General features: G+C 33.3%; 1 protein-coding gene and 1 long non-coding RNA gene across 2 annotated transcripts in view; both read left to right on the top strand.

Moving 5' to 3' along the window:
- The window catches only part of LOC128025471 (uncharacterized), a 5,543-nt gene extending 1,776 nt beyond the window's left edge, over window positions 1–3,767 (top strand). Inside the window, exons 2-3 of the long non-coding RNA XR_008186161.1 lie at window positions 1–132; window positions 3,499–3,767. The exon at window positions 1–132 is cut by the window's left edge and continues 55 nt beyond it. This is a non-coding gene — a long non-coding RNA (uncharacterized LOC128025471). The remainder of the gene's footprint in view (window positions 133–3,498) is intronic.
- Window positions 1–12,500, top strand: part of LOC128025456 (kinesin-like protein KIF19) — a 58,543-nt gene that overhangs the window by 3,022 nt on the left and 43,021 nt on the right. The gene's annotated exons all lie outside the window — the stretch shown is intronic.

The raw sequence follows: 12,500 nt of genomic DNA on the forward strand, positions 1-12,500 counted from the left end.
TTAATTATCAAGGCATTTTACTGTATAGTTTTGGAGAAAACTAAAAGCAAATTCACCCAAAACATCAAAATCCATTGTTGCACTTAGACTTTTTCCCATTTTCCAAAATTCATAAAAGGGGTTCCTTTATAGGTTAGCTCATTCTTTCAAGTCATATGTATTCAGAGTGACCCCTACTATCACTGTATTAATATTCAAGGCATTTTACTGTATAGTTTTGGAGAAAACTAAAAGCAAATTCACGCAAAACATCAATCTCCATTGTTGCACTTAAACTTATTCCCATTTTCAAAAATTCATATAAAGTGTTCCTTTATAGGTTAGCTCATTCTTTTAATGTATATGTATTCAGAGTGACCCAGACTACCACTGTATTAATTATCAAGGGATTTTACCGTATAGTTTTGGAGAAAACTAAAAGCAAATTCTCCCAAAACATCAAAATCCATTGTTGCACTTAGACTTTTTCCCATTTTCTAAAATTCATAAAAGGGGTTCCTTTATAGGTTAGCTCATTCTTTCAAGTCATTTGTATTCAGAGTGACCCCTACTATCACTGTATTAATATTCAAGGCATTTTACTGTATAGTTTTGGAGAAAACTAAAAGCAAATTCCCGCAAAACATCAATCTCCATTGTTGCACTTAAACTTATTCCCATTTTCAAAAATTCATATAAAGTGTTCCTTTATAGGTTAGCTCATTCTTTTAATGTATATGTATTCAGAGTGACCCAGACTACCACTGTATTAATTATCAAGGGATTTTACTGTATAGTTTTGGAGAAAACTAAAAGCAAATTCACCCAAAACATCAACATCCATTGTTGCACTTACACTTTTTCCCATTTTCCAAAATTCATAAAAGGTGTTCCTTTATAGGTTATCTGATTCTTTCAAGTCATATGTATTCAGAGTGACCCCTACTTTCACTGTATTAATATTCAAGGCATTTTACTGTATAGTTTTGGAGAAAACTAAAAGCAAATTCACCCAAAACATCAAAATCCATTGTTGCACTTACACTTTTTCCCATTTTCCAAAATTCATAAAAGGTGTTCCTATATAGGTTAGCTCATTCTTTCAAGTCATATGTATTCTGAGTGACCCCTACTTTCACTGTATTAATATTCAAGGCATTTTACTGTATAGTTTTGGAGAAAACTAAAAGCAAATTCACCTAAAACATCAAACTCCATTGTAGCACTTATACTTTTTCCCAATTTCCAAAATTCATAAAAGGTGTTCCTTTATAGGTTAGCTGATTCTTTCAAGTCATATGTATTCAGAGTGACCCCTACTATCACTGTATTAATATTCAAGGCATTTTACTGTATAGTTTTGGAGAAAACTAAAAGCAAATTCCCGCAAAACATCAATCTCCATTGTTGCACTTAAACTTTTTCCCATTTTCAAAAATTCATATAAAGTGTTCCTTTATAGGTTAGCTCATTCTTTTAATGTATATGTATTCAGAGTGACCCAGACTCCCACTGTATTAATATTCAAGGCATTTTACTGTATAGTTTTGGAGAAAACTAAAAGCAAATTCACCCAAAACATCAAACTCCATTGTAGCACTTATACTTTTTCCCATTTTCCAAAATTCATAAAAGGTGTTCCTTTATAGGTTAGCTGATTCTTTCAAGTCATATGTATTCAGAGTGACCCAGACTACCACTGTATTAATTATCAAGGGATTTTACTGTATAGTTTTGGAGAAAACTAAAAGCAAATTCACCTAAAACATCAAACTCCATTGTAGCACTTATACTTTTTCCCAATTTCCAAAATTCATAAAAGGTGTTCCTTTATAGGTTAGCTGATTCTTTCAAGTCATATGTATTCAGAGTGACCCCTACTATCACTGTATTAATATTCAAGGCATTTTACTGTATAGTTTTGGAGAAAACTAAAAGCAAATTCCCGCAAAACATCAATCTCCATTGTTGCACTTAAACTTTTTCCCATTTTCAAAAATTCATATAAAGTGTTCCTTTATAGGTTAGCTCATTCTTTTAATGTATATGTATTCAGAGTGACCCAGACTCCCACTGTATTAATATTCAAGGCATTTTACTGTATAGTTTTGGAGAAAACTAAAAGCAAATTCACCCAAAACATCAAACTCCATTGTAGCACTTATACTTTTTCCCATTTTCCAAAATTCATAAAAGGTGTTCCTTTATAGGTTAGCTGATTCTTTCAAGTCATATGTATTCAGAGTGACCCCTACTATCACTGCATTAATATTCAAGGCATTTTACTGTATAGTTTTGGAGAAAACTAAAAGCAAATTCCCGCAAAACATCAATCTCCATTGTTGCACTTAAACTTTTTCCCATTTTCAAAAATTCATATAAAGTGTTCCTTTATAGGTTAGCTCATTCTTTTAATGTATATGTATTCAGAGTGACCCAGACTACCACTGTATCAATTATCAAGGGATTTTACTGTATAGTTTTGGAGAAAACTAAAAGCAAATTCACCCAAAACATCAAAATCCATTGTTGCACTTACACTTTTTCCCATTTTCCAAAATTCATAAAAGGTGTTCCTATATAGGTTAGCTCATTCTTTCAAGTCATATGTATTCTGAGTGACCCCTACTTTCACTGTATTAATATTCAAGGCATTTTACTGTATAGTTTTGGAGAAAACTAAAAGCAAATTCACCTAAAACATCAAACTCCATTGTAGCACTTATACTTTTTCCCAATTTCCAAAATTCATAAAAGGTGTTCCTTTATAGGTTAGCTGATTCTTTCAAGTCATATGTATTCAGAGTGACCCCTACTATCACTGTATTAATATTCAAGGCATTTTACTGTATAGTTTTGGAGAAAACTAAAAGCAAATTCCCGCAAAACATCAATCTCCATTGTTACACTTAAACTTTTTCCCATTTTCAAAAATTCATATAAAGTGTTCCTTTATAGGTTAGCTCATTCTTTTAATGTATATGTATTCAGAGTGACCCAGACTACCACTGTATTAATTATCAAGGCATTTTACTGTATAGTTTTGGAGAAAACTAAAAGCAAATTCACCCAAAACATCAAACTCCATTGTAGCACTTACACTTTTTCCCATTTTCCAAAATTCATAAAAGGTGTTCCTTTATAGGTTAGCTGATTCTTTCAAGTCATATGTATTCAGAGTGACCCCTACTATCACTGTATTAATATTCAAGGCATTTTACTGTATAGTTTTGGAGAAAACTAAAAGCAAATTCCCGCAAAACATCAAAATCCATTGTTGCACTTAAACTTTTTCCCATTTTCAAAAAATCATATAAAGTGTTCCTTTATAGGTTAGCTCATTCTTTTAATGTATATGTATTCAGAGTGACCCAGACTCCCACTGTATTAATTATCAAGGGATTTTACTGTATAGTTTTGGAGAAAACTAAAAGCAAATTCCCGCAAAACATCAAAATCCATTGTTGCACTTACACTTTTTCCCATTTTCCAAAATTCATAAAAGGTGTTCCTTTATAGGTTAGCTCATTCTTTCAAGTCATATGTATTCAGAGTGACCCCTACTATCACTGTATTAATATTCAAGGCATTTTACTGTATAGTTTTGGAGAAAACTAAAAGCAAATTCCCGCAAAACATCAATCTCCATTGTTGCACTTAAACTTATTCCCATTTTCAAAAATTCATATAAAGTGTTCCTTTATAGGTTAGCTCATTCTTTTAATGTATATTTATTCAGAGTGACCCAGACTCCCACTGTATTAATTATCAAGGGATTTTACTGTAAAGTTTTGGAGAAAACTAAAAGCAAATTCACCTAAAACATCAAACTCCATTGTAGCACTTATACTTTTTCCCAATTTCCAAAATTCATAAAAGGTGTTCCTTTATAGGTTAGCTGATTCTTTCAAGTCATATGTATTCAGAGTGACCCCTACTATCACTGTATTAATATTCAAGGCATTTTACTGTATAGTTTTGGAGAAAACTAAAAGCAAATTCCCGCAAAACATCAATCTCCATTGTTGCACTTAAACTTTTTCCCATTTTCAAAAATTCATATAAAGTGTTCCTTTATAGGTTAGCTCATTCTTTTAATGTATATGTATTCAGAGTGACCCAGACTACCACTGTATCAATTATCAAGGGATTTTACTGTATAGTTTTGGAGAAAACTAAAAGCAAATTCACCCAAAACATCAAAATCCATTGTTGCACTTACACTTTTTCCCATTTTCCAAAATTCATAAAAGGTGTTCCTATATAGGTTAGCTCATTCTTTCAAGTCATATGTATTCTGAGTGACCCCTACTTTCACTGTATTAATATTCAAGGCATTTTACTGTATAGTTTTGGAGAAAACTAAAAGCAAATTCACCCAAAACATCAAAATCCATTGTTGCACTTAGACTTTTTCCCATTTTCCAAAATTCATAAAAGGTGTTCCTATATAGGTTAGCTCATTCTTTCAAGTCATATGTATTCTGAGTGACCCCTACTTTCACTGTATTAATATTCAAGGCATTTTACTGTATAGTTTTGGAGAAAACTAAAAGCAAATTCACCTAAAACATCAAACTCCATTGTAGCACTTATACTTTTTCCCAATTTCCAAAATTCATAAAAGGTGTTCCTTTATAGGTTAGCTGATTCTTTCAAGTCATATGTATTCAGAGTGACCCCTACTATCACTGTATTAATATTCAAGGCATTTTACTGTATAGTTTTGGAGAAAACTAAAAGCAAATTCACCCAAAACATCAAACTCCATTGTAGCACTTACACTTTTTCCCATTTTCCAACATTCATAAAAAGGGTTGATTTATAGGTTAGCTCATTCTTTTAGGGTTGCTTTATTCTTTCAAATCATATGTTTTCAGAGTGACCCATACTATCACTGGATTCATTTTCAAAGCAGAAGCAGAGTCCTGGAGAAGACCTAGGACACGCTGGAGGGACTATGTCTCCCGGCTGACCTGGAAGTGTGACGGTTGGGTTTAGGATAAACACACGGAGAGGGCAGGATCCAATAGCAAGGTATGGGTTTTATTAACAGAAGGGTAAATACAAAATAAACAGTCTTGATAGACAAACAAACCAAAAGAGGGAACCGGATGAAACGGGAAACTCGGAGGAACGAGAAGGTAGGTGAAGTCTCGGGAGACGTGAACATAGACACATAGGATAAGGACTCCATACAGACAACAGAGAAAGACAGCTCTATATAGGGAGACTAATGACAAAGGATTGTCAGCACCTGTGCGATTTAATTGGAGTGCAATTACTGTGACGACACGACCAGACTTGCGGAATTAAAGTGCCTATGGTGAAGTGCCTAAGGAGAAGTGAGCTCACTAGGGGACACCCAGGAAAACAGAGTCTGACAGCGTGACAGGAAGAAGTGGCTTGGGAGAGGGAAGTCTGGGCGTCTCTGCTTAGACTGTTGCCCCCGCGACCCGGCCCCGTATAAGTGGAAGATGATGGATGGATGGATTTACATTTAGTCATTTTGTAGACGCTTTTATCCAAAGCGACTCACAATTTCGGGATACATAAAGTGATTCTTCTTAGAGGCAAACAGACACAGGAAGTGCTTGTAATACCAAGTTTTAGACATTGTTCAAATAAGTAAAAGCTAGAAAAAGAAGGAATAAATAGAGTTGTTGTTTTTTTTCGATGAAGCCAAGTAGTTTTGAAAGAGATGAGCTTTCAGCTGTCTCTTGAAAATTGTCAGGGATTCAGCATTCCTGATAGGGGTGGGATGATCATATTTTTTTTATTTTGACTGTATGGTTTTGAATAAGATTAATGGCAAAATCACTTAAAAAAAAAGTTCATTCTACCAGTTGCACCATTACCAATTTTCAAACACCCATAAGGTGGAAATAGGAAATACCCTCCTGATACACTCAACCTCTTCTTACATTTTAATTATTAGTGTCACATTTAATTAAGTTCAAATCTTAATTTTAACCATAGAAAATGATTAGGTTAATTACCTCTGAGAAGTCCTTATTTGTGTCCATGGTTTATAATTTTTAGTTAAATTTCTTATGTCTTTGCTTTTATAGCCCTGAGGTTGTTGTATTGTTAATGGTGATTATGCTTGAAAAGCAATTATTTGTTTTGCTTTGTTTGTTTCCCATAATCATAAGTCTGTTGAATAGGTTTGCTTAGCTGCAATTTCTTGTTTCTCCTTACATGTAACTGATCGATTATAATTGTATTAAAACGGATTTTAGAATGATCAATCTCAATTAAAATCCATTGATACAACAAGATACAACAAGATTACACATGGTAAGCTAGGTGACAACACAAATTTTTTAATTTTTAATTTTACTAATCTTTATTTTATCATATTCTTTGTACTTTTATAAACATTATGCATTTTATATAAATACATGATATTTATATATATTATACATTTATTTGTGGGTTTTTTCTTCTTCTTTTTTTGCCTTTCTTGTTTTAGAAAACAACTTTGTGCATCTTAAGGAATAATAGCACTTTGGGCATACTGTTGTATATCCCATCAGACTGCACAACAGTGCCTAGTGTGGCTTCAACACCTGTGAACAATTATTGACTGTCTTCTGCACACTGATGCGTACACCTTAAATCATCTTCTCATATTAGGTTTTTGTTTCACTGCATAAAAAATTACATATTTGCATTTGTATCTGTGAAATGTCATAATATAGGTTAAATAATCCCTATCACATCTTATTTCGGTTTTTCAGTCTTGATGAAACTCTTGTTTAAGTTCCATTAGGTTGAATTGCAGCCGTGGCTGTCGTGCTGTTTTGTGTTAATTTTATTATTAAAGCTTATTTTGAATGTCCGCTGGTTCCCGCCTCCTTCCCAAGATTCAGAAGCTTTTATAGTGTTACACTGGTGCCGAAACCTGGGAGGAAGGAGGGACGCGCTGCTGAAGATAACTTGTCGCTGTGGTGAGTCTGCGGTGCCATCGAGCAGGGCGAGGGAGTGTGCCGCCGTGGACGCTTGAGGGAGCGGAGGAGATGGCACCGTTCGCCAGGGGCCGGAGCCTGCTGCCATCCCCCGGAAAGGGGATGAGCAGAGAACGGGGACTCCTCCCGGCTGCCCAAAACTGGGAGAGCCGTCGCCATCCACTGGGCGGCGGAGGAGTGTCGTGCATTTTGTTGTTTTCGATGATTTTGCTTTTAGTTTTCTCAAGAACTATACAGTAAAATGCCTTATAAATGAATACAGCGATAGTTATGGTCACTCTGAATACATATGACTTGAAAGAATGAGCTAACCTATAAAGGAACACCTTTTTATGAATGTTGTAATAAGGGAATAAATGCAAGTGCAACAACTGAGTTTGATGTTTTTGGTGAATTTGCTTTTAGTCTTTTCAAACATTATACAGTAAAAAAACTTGACAATGAATATATTGATAGTCAGGGTCACTCTGAATACATGTCCACTGAAAGAATGAGCTAACCTATAAAGGAAACCTTTTTATGAGTGTTGGAAAATGGGACACAGTGCAATTGCTAGGATGCATTTAGTTTTTTGGGGGGAATTTGATTTTAGTTTTCTCAAAAAATATACAGTAAAATGCCTTGAATATTAATACAGCGATAGTCAGGGTCACTCTGAATACATGTCCACTGAAGAAATGAGCTAACCTATAAAGCAAACCTTTTTATGAGTGTTGGAAAATGGGACAAACTACAATTGCTAGGATGCATTTTTTTTAGGGTGAATTTGCTTTTAGTTTCTCCAAAACTATACAGTAAAATGCCTTGAATATTAATACAGTGATAGTAGGGGTCACTCTGAATACATATGACTTGAAAGAATGAGCTAACCTATAAAGGAACACCTTTTATGAATTTTGGAAAATGGGAAAAAGTGTAAGTGCAACAATGGAGATTGATGTTTTGCGTGAATTTGCTTTTAGTTTTCTCCAAAACTATACAGTAAAATGCCTTGAATATTAATACAGTGATAGTAGGGGTCACTCTGAATACATATGACTTGAAAGAATGAGCTAACCTATAAAGGAACCCCTTTTATGAATTTTGTAAAATGGGAAAAAGTCTAAGTGCAACAATGGATTTTGATGTTTTGGGTGAATTTGCTTTTAGTTTTCTCCAAAACTATACAGTAAAATGCCTTGATAATTAATACAGTGGTAGTCTGGGTCACTCTGAATACATATGACTTGAAAGAATGAGCTAACCTATAAAGGAACACCTTTTATGAATTTTGGAAAATGGGAAAAAGTCTAAGTGCAACAATGGATTTTGATGTTTTGGGTGAATTTGCTTTTAGTTTTCTCCAAAACTATACAGTAGAATCCCTTGATAATTAATACAGTGGTAGTCTGGGTCACTCTGAATACATATACATTAAAAGAATGAGCTAACCTATAAAGGAACACTTTATATGAGTTTTTGAAAATGGGAATAAGTTTAAGTGCAACAATGGAGATTGATGTTTTGCGGGAATTTGCTTTTAGTTTTCTCCAAAACTATACAGTAAAATGCCTTGAATATTAATACAGTGATAGTAGGGGTCACTCTGAATACATATGACTTGAAAGAATGAGCTAACCTATAAAGGAACCCCTTTTATGAATTTTGGAAAATGGGAAAAAGTGTAAGTGCAACAATGGATTTTGATGTTTTGGGTGAATTTGCTTTTAGTTTTCTCCAAAACTATACAGTAAAATGCCTTGATAATTAATACAGTGGTAGTCTGGGTCACTCTGAATACATATAAATTAAAAGAATGAGCTAACCTATAAAGGAACACTTTATATGAATTTTTGAAAATGGGAAAAAGTTTAAGTGCAACAATGGAGATTGATGTTTTGCGGGAATTTGCTTTTAGTTTTCTCCAAAACTATACAGTAAAATGCCTTGAATATTAATACAGTGATAGTAGGGGTCACTCTGAATACATATGACTTGAAAGAATGAGCTAACCTATAAAGGAACACCTTTTATGAATTTTGGAAAATGGGAAAAAGTGTAAGTGCAACAATGGATTTTGATGTTTTGGGTGAATTTGCTTTTAGTTTTCTCCAAAACTATACAGTAAAATCCCTTGATAATTGATACAGTGGTAGTCTGGGTCACTCTGAATACATATACATTAAAAGAATGAGCTAACCTATAAAGGAACACTTTATATGAATTTTTGAAAATGGGAAAAAGTTTAAGTGCAACAATGGAGATTGATGTTTTGCGGGAATTTGCTTTTAGTTTTCTCCAAAACTATACAGTAAAATGCCTTGAATATTAATGCAGTGATAGTAGGGGTCACTCTGAATACATATGACTTGAAAGAATCAGCTAACCTATAAAGGAACACCTTTTATGAATTTTGGAAAATGGGAAAAAGTATAAGTGCTACAATGGAGTTTGATGTTTTGGGTGAATTTGCTTTTAGTTTTCTCCAAAACTATACAGTAAAATGCCTTGAATATTAATACAGTGGGAGTCTGGGTCACTCTGAATACATATACATTAAAAGAATGAGCTAACCTATAAAGGAACACTTTATATGAATTTTTGAAAATGGGAAAAAGTTTAAGTGCAACAATGGAGATTGATGTTTTGCGGGAATTTGCTTTTAGTTTTCTCCAAAACTATACAGTAAAATGCCTTGAATATTAATACAGTGATAGTAGGGGTCACTCTGAATACATATGACTTGAAAGAATCAGCTAACCTATAAAGGAACACCTTTTATGAATTTTGGAAAATGGGAAAAAGTGTAAGTGCAACAATGGATTTTGATGTTTTGGGTGAATTTGCTTTTAGTTTTCTCCAAAACTATACAGTAAAATGCCTTGAATATTAATACAGTGAAAGTAGGGGTCACTCTGAATACATATGACTTGAAAGAATGAGCTAACCTATAAAGGAACACCTTTTATGAATTTTGGAAAATGGGAAAAAGTGTAAGTGCAACAATGGATTTTGATGTTTTGGGTGAATTTGCTTTTAGTTTTCTCCAAAACTATACAGTAAAATCCCTTGATAATTAATACAGTGGTAGTCTGGGTCACTCTGAATACATATACATTAAAAGAATGAGCTAACCTATAAAGGAACACTTTATATGAATTTTTGAAAATGGGAATAAGTTTAAGTGCAACAATGGAGATTGATGTTTTGCGGGAATTTGCTTTTAGTTTTCTCCAAAACTATACAGTAAAATGCCTTGAATATTAATACAGTGATAGTAGGGGTCACTCTGAATACAAATGACTTGAAAGAATGAGCTAACCTATAAAGGAACCCCTTTTATGAATTTTGGAAAATGGGAAAAAGTCTAAGTGCAACAATGGATTTTGATGTTTTGGGAGAATTTGCTTTTAGTTTTCTCCAAAACTATACAGTAAAATCCCTTGATAATTAATACAGTGGTAGTCTGGGTCACTCTGAATACATATACATTAAAAGAATGAGCTAACCTATAAAGGAACACTTTATATGAATTTTTGAAAATGGGAATAAGTTTAAGTGCAACAATGGAGATTGATGTTTTGCGTGAATTTGCTTTTAGTTTTCTCCAAAACTATACAGTAAAATGCCTTGAATATTAATACAGTGATAGTAGGGGTCACTCTGAATACATATGACTTGAAAGAATGAGCTAACCTATAAAGGAACCCCTTTTATGAATTTTGGAAAATGGGAAAAAGTCTAAGTGCAACAATGGAATTTTGATGTTTTAGGTGAATTTGCTTTTAGTTTTCTCCAAAACTATACAGTAAAATGCCTTGAATATTAATACAGTGATAGTAGGGGTCACTCTGAATACATATGACTTGAAAGAATGAGCTAACCTATAAAGGAACACCTTTTATGAATTTTGGAAAATGGGAAAAAGTCTAAGTGCAACAATGGAATTTTGATGTTTTGCGGGAATTTGCTTTTAGTTTTCTCCAAAACTATACAGTAAAATGCCTTGAATATTAATACAGTAATAGTAGGGGTCACTCTGAATACATATGACTTGAAAGAATCAGCTAACCTATAAAGGAACACCTTTTATGAATTTTGGAAAATGGGAAAAAGTGTAAGTGCAACAATGGATTTTGATGTTTTGGGTGAATTTGCTTTTAGTTTTCTCCAAAACTATACAGTAAAATGCCTTGAATATTAATACAGTGAAAGTAGGGGTCACTCTGAATACATATGACTTGAAAGAATGAGCTAACCTATAAAGGAACACCTTTTATGAATTTTGGAAAATGGGAAAAAGTGTAAGTGCAACAATGGATTTTGATGTTTTGGGTGAATTTGCTTTTAGTTTTCTCCAAAACTATACAGTAAAATCCCTTGATAATTAATACAGTGGTAGTCTGGGTCACTCTGAATACATATACATTAAAAGAATGAGCTAACCTATAAAGGAACACTTTATATGAATTTTTGAAAATGGGAATAAGTTTAAGTGCAACAATGGAGATTGATGTTTTGCGGGAATTTGCTTTTAGTTTTCTCCAAAACTATACAGTAAAATGCCTTGAATATTAATACAGTGATAGTAGGGGTCACTCTGAATACAAATGACTTGAAAGAATGAGCTAACCTATAAAGGAACCCCTTTTATGAATTTTGGAAAATGGGAAAAAGTCTAAGTGCAACAATGGATTTTGATGTTTTGGGAGAATTTGCTTTTAGTTTTCTCCAAAACTATACAGTAAAATCCCTTGATAATTAATACAGTGGTAGTCTGGGTCACTCTGAATACATATACATTAAAAGAATGAGCTAACCTATAAAGGAACACTTTATATGAATTTTTGAAAATGGGAATAAGTTTAAGTGCAACAATGGAGATTGATGTTTTGCGGGAATTTGCTTTTAGTTTTCTCCAAAACTATACAGTAAAATGCCTTGAATATTAATACAGTGATAGTAGGGGTCACTCTGAATACATATGACTTGAAAGAATCAGCTAACCTATAAAGGAACACCTTTTATGAATTTTGGAAAATGGGAAAAAGTATAAGTGCTACAATGGAGTTTGATGTTTTGGGTGAATTTGCTTTTAGTTTTCTCCAAAACTATACAGTAAAATGCCTTGAATATTAATACAGTGGGAGTCTGGGTCACTCTGAATACATATACATTAAAAGAATGAGCTAACCTATAAAGGAACACTTTATATGAATTTTTGAAAATGGGAAAAAGTTTAAGTGCAACAATGGAGATTGATGTTTTGCGGGAATTTGCTTTTAGTTTTCTCCAAAACTATACAGTAAAATGCCTTGAATATTAATACAGTAATAGTAGGGGTCACTCTGAATACATATGACTTGAAAGAATCAGCTAACCTATAAAGGAACACCTTTTATGAATTTTGGAAAATGGGAAAAAGTGTAAGTGCAACAATGGATTTTGATGTTTTGGGTGAATTTGCTTTTAGTTTTCTCCAAAACTATACAGTAAAATGCCTTGAATATTAATACAGTGAAAGTAGGGGTCACTCTGAATACATATGACTTGAAAGAATGAGCTAACCTA

The sequence above is a fragment of the Carassius gibelio genome, chromosome A12, assembly GCF_023724105.1.
Source record: "Carassius gibelio isolate Cgi1373 ecotype wild population from Czech Republic chromosome A12, carGib1.2-hapl.c, whole genome shotgun sequence".
NCBI lineage: Eukaryota > Metazoa > Chordata > Actinopteri > Cypriniformes > Cyprinidae > Carassius > Carassius gibelio.